This window comes from Cupressus sempervirens, chromosome 9 (assembly GCF_028749045.1).
Source record: "Cupressus sempervirens isolate cs-2001-9-10 chromosome 9, ASM2874904v1, whole genome shotgun sequence".
In the NCBI taxonomy this organism is placed as follows: domain Eukaryota; kingdom Viridiplantae; phylum Streptophyta; class Pinopsida; order Cupressales; family Cupressaceae; genus Cupressus; species Cupressus sempervirens.
This window is the reverse complement of record NC_143126.1, coordinates 477,591,529-477,609,488: the sequence shown is the minus strand read 5'-3', so window position 1 is coordinate 477,609,488 and position 17,960 is coordinate 477,591,529.

Here is a 17,960-nt window from a genome sequence, read left to right as displayed (position 1 = left end):
GCAAAAAAAAAATACCATTATAGATACTACTATTTTTGTCACCAAAATTCTCTATTAGAGGCCAAACCCAATTCTTCTCAGAACTTAATAAAATAATTCCAATCACAATGTTACAATTGATGTCTTAATTGATTTACTCTGAGGATTCCCCTATTCATACTACATGTCAATATAATGTGCATTTTTTCAAACGATTAATCATTGAGATCTTATATCACATTAAGTGTCAGTTATACAATGATATGCAAGTTCAAACATTCATATGAACTCTTTGTTAGCTTTCCCAAACATAGTTATTGTTGGAAGTGTTAGAGTTCTAAGAGGTGGGGTGAATCAAAACTATATAAATTCAATTCAAAATACTGATTTTAATCCTTTAACCATTCATAGTTGAATATAAAATAGTACTGGAAATTAAAACATTCACCATGAATAGAAAGAAATACCAACTCACAAAGTACAGAGACACATATTTTTTTTGAGTGGGAAACCTTCAAATTTCCTCAAATAGGATTCATCATAGGTAGAGAAACAACTCTATGAAGCTGTAATCTTTATTAAGCTTCAAGTTCTTTATAATCAACATCAATAACTGCTTAGGGTGTTTAACCCTTTATATCCCTTGCTATTCTTACAATCTCATATACACATACAAATGTATATGTCACATATATACATGTATACAAGATTATAATATAGCTTTTAAATACAGCTCTTTTCAAATATTTTCACAAATGTATATATGTGTCTCTTTCAATGCCTTTTTTTTCACATACATTTTTTAGATTTTACAATGTTCTCTATATATAGAGAAGAATTTTGAAATAAATCAATTAGAAAACTAACTGAACCAGTTAGGTTTGTTTTCAAAAAACCCCTTTGAAATGCTATTATTAAAAGCCAACTAATAAGCCTAAGATTTGTCCAAGTTCCAAAACTATTAGCCATATAAATCCAAATAGGATTTTGAATTTGAAACCATAAAAGAAATCCCTTTTCAACAAACTAAAAAAAATCTTCAAAAGAATTTCCATTATAAGGGTTTGAAACAACAACCCCATTTTATTTAAAAATTGAAACTATGTCAAAAAAAATTTGTCTTTGAAAAATTGGAAATAGTCTTTTCATCTTTTTCTTTCAAATGGATACCTTTTTAAACAACTGAAAACCCTTTAGCATTTTAAAAAATTATCATCTAGGGTTTACGAATTTCTCTCTAATTTGTGAAATCAAATCTTTGAAAACTTTGTATGAAAAAGAAATGATATCAATTTAAAATAACTTTCACAATTTACTATATAAAAATTCTTGAAACCCTTTTTTGAAGCTAAAAAAAATATCTTCTTCAATAAATCTAAGATTCAAACTTCTCACCTGAGCATGCATACCTATACAAATTTCTTTTACCTTTGCTATTTGTGATTGTCATAATGAGGCTTTTTATATCTTTGATAAAAACCTTTATATTTTTTGCCCTCGAGACTCATGCAAGGTAAACAGGATCATGGATTAGAATATGTATCAAAATAACTTCATGAAAGTTTTCTTAAAAAAACTTTCATAGAGAAAGACCAAACTTAGATTTTTTTTAAAAATTCTTCATGGACGTGTCAAAAAATCCCTTACTAGTTCACAGGAAGACTAAGACTTTTACAATATAACAAATATCCAAAAGCCATCTGAACCTCTTCACCATATAGTAGAGAAATAAAGTTGCATTCACTATTTTAAGAAAAAACCTTCCATAGCAATGAAATGCTTGTTCTTCAAAAAAAATGAAAAATTTGCCACAACCAAAACTAGAACACAACCTCCTTTGAAATTCATCATAGAAATATTACACTTGGTGAATATGAAGGTTGTCTTTGACAACCACATACTGACTATGTCAGTATTTACAACCTTTTATTAAATGTTTCTATCAAAACTATGATCAAAGTTTCCTTTTGAAAGTCCTGCTTTTGTTTTGTATGCCATGTTGAAAGCATTTTAATACTACCTCATAACATATAATATGCCAAGTTTTGACACTTTATGTTTACCACCTTTTCTTGGTCAAACTTATTTTAAAATGCATTTTGCCAAGATGAGAGATGGTCAACAATCTCCCCCATTTTTGAGGCAAAAATTTTCACCATCTCATATATACAAGATGGAACATATATAAAAGTTTAAATACAAGTTCTATCTCATGTATACAAAATAATGAATAAAGAATGAACCACTAAGAACCAAGAGTCATCAACCATTAACCATCATGAAATGCTGATAAAACAACTCTAAATTAACCATCATACAATGTTGATAAAAAAAAAATTGGAACCAAAATGATATAGCACTAATATGAAAAACATGCCAACTTTAAAAATCACTAATTGCCAAATGATATGTCATTGATCAGAACAAAATCAACTGATAACATCACTTATGCTAAACATTGAATCAACCACTAAATCAACTAGGGAAAAAATCACTGAAATCAACTTAATTCACTAATGAACACTAAATCAATTGAATAACTGCACTGACGAAGAAATTGCACAAATGAAGACTAAATCAAAATAATTGATATCTCCCCCAAAATTTTTGCACCAAAAAAAATTGACCATCTACTTTTCATGAAAAGAATTACTATGATTAGGAGTAGAAACCTAACACAAAATGTTTATTGATGACAATTTTATATTAGCATTGATTGAGAGAAAACTCCCAATCGAGTTCTTAATTGTTCAAACAGATCCCTAGGTAGAGCTTTGGTAAAAATATCTGCTACCTGTCCTTGCATAGGCACATAGATTAGTTTGAATTCATTATTCAAATCTTTGTCACACAAAAAATAAGTTTAATGGCCACATGTTTTGTGCGTGAGTTCATTACAAGATTTTTTCTTAATTGAATAGCACTCATATTATCACACATGATAGAAATAGTTTTTGAAACTTGAATACCCAAATCAGATAACTGATAGTCCATCCAAATCAACTGAGTAAAACATGTTGTAGGAACAACATATTCAGATTGACAAGTAGGCAGAGTGACACAGTCTTGTTTCTTACTATGCCAGGAAACTAGGCAATCACCAAGGAAGAAAGTTGCACCACTGGTGCTCCTTTTATCATCAGATCCACCCCAATCTACATTAGTATAACTAGAAAGTGTAAAATCATTTCTATGAGGATACCATAAACCATAATCAAGTGTGCCTTTAATGTATTTCAGTATTTGATTAATTGCATTTAGATGAGATTGTTTTGGATTAGATTGAAATCTTGACACCATACATACTGCTTGCATTATGTAAGGTCTAGATGTTGGTAAGATATAAAAAACTTTGAATCATGGATCTATAGAGAATTTGATTTACTAAAGGTGATTCATCATTATTTTTTAGTTTCCACCCTATCTCCATTGGTGTACTTACTAGTTTAAAATCAACCACATTGAACTTTCGCAACATTTCTCTTGCATATTTTGTTTGTGAAAGAAACAATCCGTGTTCAAGTTGTAAGACTTGCAAACCAAGAAAAAATGTGAGCACACCTAACAATGACATTTCAAACTCAAATTCCATTATTTTTGAAAAATGTTTTGCTAATTCATCATTAGTAGACCCAAAAATAATATTATCCACATAGATTTCTATTGGCAATATGTCATCATTTATGACTTTGATAAACAAAGTATTGTTTTCCTTTCCACAAGAAAATCCATTTGCAGTTAAATGTTTAAATCCAACCTTGAATACCAAGCTCTAAGAGCTTATTTCAAACCATACAAAGCCTTTTTGAGTTGGTAACCATAATTAGGTTTATCAAGAGATTCAAATCGTTCTGCCTATTCCATATAGACTTCCTTCTCAAGATACCCATTCAAGAATGTAGTTTTAACATCCATTTGGTGCACAGTAAATTTTTTATAACTAGAATATGTAAGAAAGAATCTAATTTATTCCATCCTTGCAACTGGTGCAAAGGTTTCACCAAAATCAATTCCTTCTTGCTAAGCATAGCCTTTGCATACAAATCTGGCTTTATTTTTTTTATCATTTTTCCATCTTCATTCAATTTGTTATGGAATATCCATTTTCCACCTATGACATTTTTGTCACAAGGTCTAGGAACAAGTTTCCAAGTCTTATTTTTCTCTATTTGGTTTATTTCTTCCTACATAGCATTTTTCCAACAGGAATCTAATAAAGCTTCAACAACACTCTTTGGTTCAAAATCTAATATCAAGCAAAAAATGTTCAACAATGTTCACTTGTTCACCTATTTTGGCTTTTCTTCTACTTAAAATTCCCTTCTATACATCTCCAATAACTTCAGACTCAGGATGTCTCTTAGCTATTATTCTAGAAGAAGTTTTTATTCTTGAACCATCACTTATTATTTTGGGATTTGAGTAGTTTTCTGGTTCTATTTCATCAGCAAGTTTAGTTTTATCATTTTCAGGATGTTCATCATGTAAAGTTTTTGATTTATGGAAAGATGAATCTTCATGATTTATTTGTCATTACTGCACATAGAATTTTCATCAAATATTACATTTATTGCTTCTACAAATTTGTTTAGCCTTTTATTATAGCATTTATAAGCTTTTCTATGCATGGAGTACCCAAGAAAAATCGCTTCATCACATCTTGAGTTGAAGTTCTCTAGAGAATTGTCATTCTTTTTGATAAAACATTTACATCCAAAAATCTTGAAATTCTTGACATTTGCTATTTTTCCATTCCATAATTCATATGGAATATAAGCTATTCTAATGCTGATATGTGCTCTTTTTAGGATGTAGACAGCTACATGAACAAGTTCTTTCTAGAATTTATCAAGAAGTTTTTCTTCATTGAACCTGGTCTTGGCCATTTCTTTTATAGTTCTATTTTTCCTTTCTACGACACCATTTTGTTGTGGTGTTCTAGTAGTAGAGTATTATTTTTTTATGCCATGTTTTTCACAATACTCAATGAATTCCTGAGAGGTGAATTCTCCTCCCCTATCTGATCTTAACCATTTTAGTTTTAAGCCAGTTTCTTTTTCTACCATCCTTTTAAAAAAATTAAAATGGTCCAAGGCTTCTAATTTTTGTTTCAAAAATGCGACCCAAACTATCCTTGAATAGTCATCTATGAACAACATGAAGTATTTTTCACCATTTAATGATGTAGTTTTAGTTGGACCATAGAGATCATTATGTACTAGTTTGAGTGGTCTGTTTGATGAGTATTCTTTTGTTTTAAAAGATACTCTTGTTTGTTTTCCTCTAACACATTCTTCACAAATATTTGTTGTCTTGGTTATTTTTGGTAGTCCTTTTACTTTTTTGTTCTTACTAATTCTAGCAAGATTATCAAAGTTTAGATGTCCCAATCTCTTATGCCATAGCCAATTCTCCTCTACTTAACTCATAAGACAAGTATTAACCAATGAAGTTTCTTGAACAATAGAAACTAATTAAAGATTTCCACCCATTCTTGAGCCACTAGCAATGACTCTATCACTTCCATTTTTGATATATCATCCTTTTGAATTAAAAGAAATAGAGTATCCACTGTCACAAATTTGACTAACACTTAAAAGATTATGTTTTAGACCTTCAACAAAGTATACATCATGAATTGGTGTATCCTTGTTCAAAATTATTGGGCCTCTTCCTATTATGTAAGCTCCTGAATTATCACCAAATCATACAAACCCTCCATCAAAAATTTCTAGGGTTTTGAATTTTCTTTTACACCCAGTCATATGCTGTGAGTAGCCACTATCCAAGACCCACATTACAGGTTTTTGAGAAAATAAGGTTGTTTCAAAAATTAAAGACTTTTTAGTTGTCTTCACTTGTTTCCATATTTTTTTAGGTCTCAAATTCAATTGACATTGATTTGCATAATGGCCATAGTGAAAACATTTAAAGCACCTGATAATTCTTCTTTTTCCTTGATTTGTGTTGTTTTCACAAAAAATAGCCTTGTGTCCAAAGACATTACAGTTGAAACAATAACCATTGAAAAAGAATTTGGTTTTCTGACTAGTAGACTCTTTAGATGTACCTTGTAAAACACTCAATTTCTTATCCTTTTCTTCAAGTAAGAATTTTTGATTTTCTATAATCAAATTTACTTCTTTTAACTCTTCTTGAAGTTTTTGATTTTTAGGTTCATGATTTCAAATTAACTTCTTTGATCTTTTGAGTTCTTGCAAAGATTTTAAAATTTATTCTTTGAGATCTACTTCTTCATCTGAATTAGATAAAGATTTAGATTTATTGGATTCAATTTTAGGAGCGTGAACTATTTCAGCCATGAATAGTCTTTCCCCTTCTTCATTAGCATCACTATATTCTTCATTAGAATCTTCTTTTGATAGAAGAACTTTCTTTCTATAGTCCTTGAATCTTTTGTTTTGATTCCAAGGCTTCTTTTTGGAAAACTTCTCAGTTTTCTCATCACAATCTTCAAGTTCAACATTTGGACATTTTATGGCAAAATTTCCTAGTTGTCCACAACTAAAACATTTAGGTTTTCCTTTATATTTTTTTCTCGTTCTTCTAACCAACAATGCTTCTAAAGCATCTATTAGATCTGAATCACTTTCATCATATTTTTCAACCTTAAATGCAGTTTCTTTTGATGAGGACCTAGCCTGATAGTTAATCCTTATTCCATATGTAATTAGAGTTCCTTGTAACTACTATAGAGTTATTTTTGAAAAAAATTTCTTTTCTTCCAATTTAGATATTTTAGTTTCAAATTTAGGTAATACTAACCTAATGACCTTTGAAACTACATCATGTTCTTCTATCTGTTCACCTACTTCATTGATTCTTAAGAAGTATGTTGCAATAGTTTCATCTTCATTCATTTTCAAATTATCAAACTGTGTTTTGAGAGTTAGCAGTATGAATTCTTTTACTTTTTCATCTCCTTGATAGATAGTTTCAAGTTTGACCTAGATGTCATTTGCTAACTTGCAATAAACAACTTTAGCAAAAACATCTTTTGTGAGACCACAAAGAAGGGCATATCTAGCCTTCTTATCCAACTCAAATGTTAGTTTATCATTTGGATCAGTAGGGACTATTGCTAGAAAAACATATTTTTTGATGACAACATCCCACATTCGTACATCTAAAGAATGTATAGAGGCTTCCATCATTACTTTCCAGAAAACATAATCATTTCCATCAAATAGTGAGCCCTGTTAAGGGAAGCTCCTTTAGCCTATGCCATAACTTCCAAATAATCTCAAGAATAATTCCTAAGAGGAATCCTATGCTCTAATACCACTTGTTGGAAGTGTTAGAGTTTTGAGAGAGGGGGGGGGGGGGGGGGGGGTGGGTGGGTCAGAACTATATAAATTTAATTGAAAATATTGATTTGAATCCTTTAACCATTCCTAGCTAAATATAAAATGGTACTAGATATTAAAATATTCACCATGAATAGAAAGAAATACCAAATCAAAAAGTATAGAGACACATATTTTGCCAAGTGGGAAACCCTCAACATTCCTCAAATAGGATTTTCCATAGAGAGAAAAACCACTCCATGAAGTTGTAATCTTTATTAAACTTCAACTCCTTCACAATCAACAACAATAACTACTCAGGGTGTTCAATCCTTTATATCCCTTGCTATTCTTACAATCTCATATCCACATACAAATGTATATGTCACATCTATACATGTATACAAGCTTATAATATAGCTTTTAAATATAAATCTTTTCAAATCTTTTCACAAATGTATATATGTGTCTCTTTCAATGCCTTTTTTTTCACACACATCTTTCAGATTTTACAATGTTCTCTCTATATATAGAAGAATTTTAAAATAAATCAGTTATTGAACTAACTGAACCAATTAGGTTCATTTTCAAAAAACCTCTTTGAAATGTTGTTATTAAAAACCACCTGATAAGCCTTGGATTTGTCCAAGTTCCAAAACTATTTGCCATATAAATCCACGTAGGATTTTGAATTTGAAACCATCAAAGAAATCCCTTTTCAACAAACAGAAAAAAAAATCTTCGAAAAAATTGCCATTATAAGGGTTTGAAACAACAACCCCATTTTATTTAAAAACTAAAACTTTATCAAAAAAAAATTGTCTTTGAAAAATTGGAAATAGTCTTTTCATCTTTTTCTTTCAAATGGATACCATTTTAAACAAATGAAAACCTTTTAGCCTTTTAAAAAATTGTCATCTAGGGTTTATGAATTTCCCTCTGATTTGTGAAATCAAATCTTGAAAACTTTCTATTAAAAAGAAATGATATCAATTTAAAACAACTTCCACAATTCACTATATAAAAATTCTTGAAAGCCTTGTTTTTTATTATATTTTCAAACCCTTTTTTGAAACTGAAACAAATATCTTCTTCAATAAATCTAAGATTCAAACTTCTCACCTAAGCATGCATACCTATAAAAATTTCTTTTACCTTTGCTATTTGTGATTGTCACAATAAAAATTTTTATATCTTTGATAAAAACCTTTATAATTTTTTCCCTTGAGACTCATGCAAGTTAAACGGGATCATGGATAAGAATATGTATCAAAAGAACTTCACAAGAGTTTTCTTAAAAAAACTTTCATAGAGCAAGACCAAAATCACAAATTTAAAAAAAAAAATCTTCATGGATGCATCAAAAAAATCCTTACCAAGTCATAGGAAGACTAAGACTTTTACAATATAACAAATATCCAAAAGCCATCTGAACCTCTTCACCATATAGCAAAGAAATAAAGTTGCATTTGTTGTTTCAAAAAAAAAATTCACAACAATGAAATGTTTGTTCTTCAAACAAAACAAAAAATTGCCCACAACCAACACTAGAACACAACCTCCTTTGAAATCCGCCATAGAAATATTACACTTGGAAAATATATAGGCTATCTTTAAGAGCCATGTACCAACTATGTCAGTATTTATGGCCTTTTATTAAATGCTACTATCAAAACTGTGATCAAAGTTTCCTTTTGAAAATTCTGCCTTTGTTTTGTATGCCATGTTTAAAGCTTTTTAATATTGCCTCATAATATATAATATGCCAAGTTTTGACACTTTATGTTTACTACCTTTTCTTGGTCAAACTTATTTTAAAACACATTTTGCCAACATGAGAGATGGTCAACAATTATGGTTTAAAGTTGTTCTTGGTTTATGGCACTACCATTCTTTATGAACTAAATGGGGGGTCGATAATAAAAGTTGATATCATATATACATAGAAATTTTTATTTTTTTCCAAGGCTTTATGGTTGAGAATTTATTGCCAATAAGGCTACAGGAAAAAACCCAACTCAAGGTAGATCCCTTATGTGATTATAACAAAAAATTAAATTTGTTAATCAAGTTATAGACCAGCAACTGGATAAAAAATATCACTTCTATAAATTGATTCATATTCAAATCCATAACTAAGACAAACCAAAAAATTACAAAATTTAAGACTTCAACCAATGCTAAGAAAAGTTCTAGACTCAATAAACCGAACCACAGTTAATTAAAGTAAGACTTTGCAACCAAGAGAAATATAATAGCAAGGAAAAATTGTAGATTTGTTAAAACAGATTTCAGCACCAAGACAAGAATGTTTGTTTGAACAAAAAATGGCTAGACATTTTGGTAATATGCAGCCCACTTTGTGCTGTTGTAAACATCTATTAAAATCATAAATTTTAGCCATGTACAATTGAATTCCATGGGACATTTTAAAATTCTTTTCAAACTAATTTCTTGAATTTGGTTTTGTATTTAGGAATAGATACGGTGCCAAATAAACCCATGCATAGGTTATATTGTTTTATGAAACAAAACAATAAACATGTAGCCCCAAAACATAAATGAATTCATCCTAGTTTAAACTAAAACTTATATTTTTTTACAATATTCATGAGTCAACTTATTGTATACAAAATCTAAACCATTCCAAATAACACATCTCAGTCATAAAACCAAGTTTTATTTATTGATTTGTGCACCCAAAATGAGTAAATAGAAAACAAAGTCTATTCTCCATATCAAGATGCTCTCTATGTAGAAACAAAGACATCATAACTAGAGTGAAGTGCAGATCAAATGAAACACTTAAAAACTACAGGAAAATTATCATTATTCTACTCTCTATTTTACATAACCATTATACTTGGAAAGATCCATTTCCTACTCTCTTTTATTGTCATCATTGGCTTCTAGAATCTCCCTCTTTAAAAGACTGCCTAAAACAATATTTTTAAACCAATCAATATCTATTCCTTTATTAGGTGGTTGCAAAAAACTACTCAAAACTAACTCAAAAAATTGATTGCTACCAGTAATGCATTGGTGACACTTCTACATTTTTTATAGTTTCATGTTACATAGTTTGTACCCAACTTGGAAATTTTATCCAACTTGTAAATTTTTAACTTCATCACAAAAATAGATAAAAAAATTTCACATTTTTGTCCTTTCATGATTCCTTGCAGTTTTAGTATTTTGTTGTTCCTGCACTACTATCCAATGGAATGCCTTGTCAATTTTTGTTCCCTAAATGGACTACAACAAGGGATCTCTTAATTTTTTAATCAACATGGAAAATGCCTTGGGTATAAGGTGCATTGACTAACTAGCCAATATAGTTGTGAATAGATGGTGGTTTCACTTTGTGACAAGAAGAATTTAGAGTAATACAAATAATTGTTTAAAACAATGCTTGAAAGGAGGCTAACATAGGTTTTTAAGAAAAGCATAGATTTTTCCTACATAGTGGGAAAAATGCTAGAGTATTTGAATCTAGCTAGGAATGGGAGATGCAATGTTAATTCCAACATTACCTTTGTTATTTGTAATGAATTTAGATGAAAGTGAGATAATGACACTCTACAACACAGCTAATTGCTTGATCAAAGTGGTGTTGTGGTCTAAATGGTTTTCTACAAAATGTTGGGGCCATGAAATGGTCTCGGATGGTAGGATGCAACCAAAATTGGATGAGGCAGACAATGATAATAGAAGTGCTTGGGATCTAGGGTGGTGGCATGAACATGGTAGAGGGGCCAGGTTCAATTGGGTATTAACTTTCTAAAAGGTTGTGATGACATGTTGGTGGCTCCAAAAGACTCATAGGCCTTTTGGCTAGTGGAGAAGGGTTAGCAAAAGCATACCAATGAGCAATGATGTCAATTTGAGAAATATGTTCTATGTACAGTCAAAGCTATAATATTGTTTGTATGAAAATAATATAATAGTGCTTATACAATCAAATATGGCAAAGAAATAGACATGGTGAGCCAATTTTTCTAGTATGGCTCATTATTATAGTCAAATTTCATAGAACCTTTAACTAAAAAAGGGCTATTATAGTAAAGAATTTTAAATATAGACATACAAGAGTGGCCCCACTGAGTCACATTAATCTATTAAAGAAAACCACCTCTAGTAGCATCTACTGGATCACACTGGATCCATCGTTCTAATATAGTAACCATCTAATTCATAAAGCATACTGATCAATAAAAATTAACAACATCATGAAAAATTAATGGGTTAGTATACCACAAAATAGAAATAAAGAAAAAGACATATAACTAAATTTAGAGACATGGTTTCCCCCGATAATATATTTGGTTTTGGATTATATTAAAACCTTGTAGATTGAGATTAGAATGTTTTTTCTTGCCAGTTTGATAATCTTTCTACTCCAAGATTAAATTCAATATTCAATTCTAAGTTTGGCTATAGTAGTACACCAAAATCAAGAATGGAAGAAATAAGATTTATTGAAAAGAATTCTCGAAGGATAAAGAATGGGAATGATCTCCCTAGCCAATTTACAACATAAAAAAGAGTAGATATCATGGCTGAAATAACCAAAATCAAGTCAATATATATAGAGAACTTACATACAGATGTTAGAAGATGCTTACAAGCTTAGGAAGGCATATGAGAAATCAGATAAAAATCACCATCCTATAGGGAAATATTTCAATAGTTACTTCACCTTTGACTTTAGGACAACCACTTCCTTACTGACATCTTGCACAACTCAATCATTTGTTTGGATGACAACTACACTCAACTAGAGTTAAGGGTAGATATAGAATGAGACTTTGTAATCTTCCATGATGTATTGACACCAATATACATAACCATGAAGAAGAAAAGCAACAACTCCATGTAATTGTAATGTTCCCATTTTTTTGTGGTCATCACCTTTTGTTGGATTACCCTATTTGTTAAATGTTTAAGTATAAATATACACATTTGATCAAATACTAAAGAATAGGAGTGTTGGTAAGGTCTTTTGTCATGATAATGAGAAATATAGATAACCCACTATTATAAGATAGATATGGATAATCCTAAATGTGCAAGATAGTGATAGAAAAAAGATCCTTGTCTAAACTATTTTAGATCTTGATCTGAATCTTCACAAGATAACTTAGGATTACTAACTTTTGGCATTGAATATTATAAGTATTATATTTATTGAAGATGGACCTTAATGGGGGGTTAATGTTATTGATGGACAATATGATGAATGTCGTAGACATGAAAAAGTCTAAGATTATGTTATATCAATTAGTCACAATGAGTTTGGATAATCTATAGATTCATGCTTGATATGATAGGGAAGATGTTGAAGGGAATTTAAGGATGAAGTAGATAATGGTTAGTATGTTGGGGATACTTGGAAATCTATTATATATGAAATTTTTTCTATTATTGGTAGCCAATCCTATGTTTGATCTTATCTTTATTTGGAAGAAATATTTGACCAAGGAAAGTTCTTTGCATATGAAGAATGGTGTTTGATTGATAAGGAACTATATTTCTAATAGAAAAGATTATGAGCCCCAACTATGGTGTAGTTGAAGAATACTTTTAGCTTACTAATTGAGTGATGATAAGTGCAATCAGCTATGATAGGGACCACATTGATTTAAGCTAAGGACTACTGATTTGAGTGGAATGAATGATTAATGCATGGTATGTTGATATCCTTGGTACTTGAATGAAAAGAACATTTTATCTAACTAGTTCTTTAGTGCAGGTACATGGGGATTAGATCAAACTTGGACTTTGGTAAGGAATAGAAAAATCTCTAAAACATTACTCTTTGGTTAAAGGTATGTCGAATACTTAGCTAAATAAGGTTGATGAATTGGTGTTAAAGTTATGGTCATTAGAAAGGATTTGAAGGTTCCTAATGGATGTATGGATTTAAGATGAGCTATTAAACACAATGTTGTGGATGGATTATGAATGTTGATTCAATGAATTGTCTTCTCTCAGCTAAGTTGTTCTTGTGATGAATGATCAATGGATAAGTAAGATCCTAAGACTTTCTAGGTCATTGTAATATGCTTTGGTTACTTTAATAAGTGTACAAATATTTGTGGTATCAATTTTGTAAAAGATGAACCAATTGTCAAATAAAAATAAATGTCAACTTAAGTATTTTGGATCATATAGAATGCAAGGAATAAGATTTTTTTTTGAAAATTTGCAAGGAATCTCATAGAATTGTCAAGAGAAATATCCCAATTTTTTTATTTCCTTACCATCTCACAACCCAAGTTAATAAGAGATAAGAAAAGGTATATATTATACATTATTATGCACCAAGCTTTGACTAGGAATCAAGAGTGATTTTGAAGACTAGGTATCCCTGAAGACATTAACCATGTCTGTCAAGGATGGCTCATTACATTTAATGTTGTCTAGAATATGCTCTTTTTTCCTAAATTGATAATTCAAGAGAATGCATGTTCAAGCATACTTTGTAATGCTACTTAAAGATTAGGGAGATTAATTAGTATACCTCAAGCTTGTGTGTCAAGTGTTGATGCTAGTTTTCTAGTACTAGAAAAATATATTTTAAAAGGTGGTAATTCCAAGGTACTAGATTACCATCATAATGATGGTGCACAGAGGATCTAGGAGATGAATAATGCGCTAGCCAATTTCACTCTTATTCATGTTGGAAATTGGTAACTCTTCCTTAAGAAGCAATTATGGAGTTAGTTTAAATTACAGTTGTCTAACTGATGTTGTTGATTATGACCTAAATGGCTTTGTATGTGTGTTAAAACTTAACCTTTAATAATAATAACTTAAATTTAGATTCCTAGAAATATTAAGCTCTTTTTAAAGTATCATAGTTTAGCATTTTGTTCAAAAAATTAAAATACAAAAGAATAAACAAGATATAAGTGTGACTGACATGTCTAGCTAGAGAGTTAGGGTTTGCAGAAGGAATTGTTCAATCTATATTTTCATAAGGGCTTCCAATGATCTCCATTCCTTAACTAGTTTAGCCTTTATGTGAGCTTCCTTTTCATCCAAATAGTTCTTGCAAAGGAACACAACAAGCCTCCAACTTTTTAAACAATTATATTGTTGACAAGCTTTTTAGAAAATTATATTAAAAATGCTTGAAGATTTTGGTCTCTAAATTATTTTAAATTTCCTCCATAGTTTTTTGAATGTCTTCTTCTACAACAAAATTTGGGTGACCTCCAAATACATTCTAAGTCTTCTATTTAAAGTCCCTATAAATTCCCTTTGTTACCGATCATAATTTCATATCCAAGGGATTCTATCTCATTATCTTGTGCTATAAAATTTTAGGATACATAAGCCAAAGATTAGAAAAAATTAATGAGATTATTGGGTTCTTACCCATATTCGACCCTAGGATTGTTGTGATCCACCAATGAAGGTATTATTATGAGGCCTCCATTTTTGCAGAGGGAGAAAAATAATGATAGATTTTTTTACCCTAGTTGAAGTTGAGTGAACAAGACCTATTGCAAAATGGGTATTGTAGAATGGACAATTGTATAATGGCCATTTCTCAGCTTTTTTCCTCTACATCATTCATTTTGTTTTCATTGCCAATATTTTCGTGCGAATTAAAATTATTGTTTTTCAATATGTTTTTCAATACCAAACTACACACACCTCTATTTTACAATTATCATAAATTGATTAAAAATAAATATAATTTTATTTCTATTTTAAATTAATATGTTTATATTTTTATTAATTATTAGTTATAATAAATAATCTATTTTTTAGTGATGCATAGGTGGTGTTCTATTTTTTTTTTTTAACTTTATGGTGTTAGGAAATTAAAACAACAATTTAAATTTTTAAGACCGAGTGTTTAGTTTATCTTAAATATCTTAATCTATTTAACTACTTTGAGATATTGTGGTAGATGATTCCCATTTGTACAATATTTATACTCTATATGTAATCTTCTATATTAATTTAGGTTCATTCTATAGGTTACAAATGTCAAAGTGGAAAAAAGGGCCTTAATACAATTATCTAATAAGAATAATGATATCACTCTCAAAAGCAAGAATTATGGTTCCTCCACTAATTGCTCAAAGAAAGGAAGTTGGAATCAAAGGGTGAGTTGAATATTGAGTTCTTCTATTTACCACCATTTGACTCGGGTCATATAAAAGAATGGCTTATAAGTTATTAATTCTTTTAATAATAAATATTAGAATAAACAATTAAAAATTCAAATGAGTAATTTAAATAAAAGAAAACTAAATTAAGAAAAAAATTATTCATCCACTCATTTATTGTTATACATCTTAGAGGAAAATTGAATCAGTTTGTAATATTGATCGAAGAACCCAAAATGGTGCATAAAATCTACTAAGACATTTAACAAAGTATCTTATATTATGGAAGATGTAAATTGAAACCATGATTACTCTTAGGAAGAGAAGGTCCAAGGGTCATGAATAAGTTATGAAAAATAAAATCAATGTAATCCATTAATAGATAAACCTTAGAGAAAGTGAAGAGATGAAATATAGATGAATAATTGTTAGTGACTAATTATCTAGTCACTTGTTTAGTCACTTATTTGGTATTTTATTTAGTAGTTTCCATTTGGGTGATCTTGTGATTTTACCCAGTGAAGACATTAATCACTTATTTAGTCACCTATAGCTATAGATTGCAAAGAAACAATAGAATGTGACTAGTTTTAGTCTTGTGACTAAAAATCTTAGTGGTATAACTAAAATTTTTAGTCACATAGTCACACTTTTGCCAAAATGTACTAGTGTTTTCTCAGCAATACTTAAGTTCCTTAATCTTCTCCTTTGACTTTTTCTTAGTAATGATTAACTTCTTCATTTCTTCTACACTTTGAATCATATGTCTTCTTTTCTTAATACAATGGTCAAACACCATATTACCTTGTGAAATACTAATTGATCAAGTGCTCATAATTCTATCATACTCACTTTTTCTTTACTCAACAACTTTACTAGTTCATCTCATTATCTCTCTTTTGAATTCCTCTTCATCAATAAAAAGATATGACACTCTACACTATTAGAAAATGTCTTACTAGTAAGGTTTGACATGAACAACAACATTAAAAAATTCCAATTGAAGTTTCCAACAATCTCCCTCATCGGGGGCTAAGTGCACCAAGATGGTGTATAAGTGCACACCATTTTCTAGAAATAAGGTAAACCTAAACTTGGACAAGAAATTTGAGGGTCATATACTAAAAATGAAAAGACATGTAAAACATATAAATTGTAGTACTCTTAAAATAATTTATAAAGTACTAGAGTTTTTACAAAATGGATAAGATTAGGTGGGTCAAACCTTGCATACATTGGAAACAACTCCTAATTTAATTAGAAAACATAACATACCTTTTTTGATTGTAGCACAAAAGACATAGTTATATTTTTTATTTCACATATCCCTTTAATAGGATGATAGTTAAGAGTCATATCTATAAGTTATTTATTTTCTTGTAATTTTATGATGAGTATTTTACTTGTTATGAATTCTTGAATAGACTACATTCTAAAATTTTGGTACCTATTTGTGTGCTGAGCATAAATTACATCAAAATAATTGAAAATAAAAGATTTTTTTTTTTAATGTGTATATAATCAAGTCTAGCATAGTAATATTTAATTTATTTTTAATTTGGTTAATTATGTCAAAATTTATTCAAAAAATGTTAGGTTTCTTCAAACTAATAATACCTCTTACCCTTGTAACATTTTGCTTATTTTAACCAAATTATCAAAGTTTACATGACATAGCCTTTTGTGCCATAACCAACTTTCCTCTACTTGAGCAATAAATCATGAACAGTCATTGAGATCAAGATAAAATAGGTTACCTTTTTATTTTCTTGCTAGATCCAATAGATTTCCTTTTCCATCTAGTAGTTTGGCATATCGATTTAGAATTCTTCCTTGAATCCAATGTTATTCATTTGTGTGATACTCAGTAGATTATGCTTTAGTCCTTCAAACCAATAGGAATTGTCACATACAATTTCTTTAGTCAATGAAATACATCCTTTTCCTTTTATGTTACAAGGTTTATTGTTTCCAAATCTCACACTACCTCCATCATAATATTCCATGTGCTTAGATTTTGTTTTGCCTCTAGTCATATGATGTGAACAACCATTGTCAATGATCCATATATCATTTTTGCCAACATGAGAGATAAGTTCCATCTTATCTCCTTCATCATTAGATTCATATTTCACAAAAATATATACCATTTCATCTTCACTATTATCATAATCTTTAGCTATAAAACAAGATTTCTTACCTTTGTCCTTGTAGTTCTCAAAATCTTTCTTACCTTTGTGCTTACTGCTTTTCTTTTCATCTTTGATTTCCTTATTTGGACACCTAGTAGCAATGTGACCAAATTCTTCACAAGAAAAGTAGATCAGAGGAACTTTACCTTTATACTTTCCTCTAGCTTTGGAATACTGTCTTGCAAGAAGAGCTTCAACAACTTCAAGATCATTATCTAAACTTTCTTCTAATGTTCCTTCTTCTTCACTTCCCAATTGACTAGATTTTGATTTCTTACCCTTTTGTTTGAGTGAGAGTTTGGCTTTAAAAGTAGATTCAATAACCTTTGAACTAGGAATAACCTTTGAACTAGGAA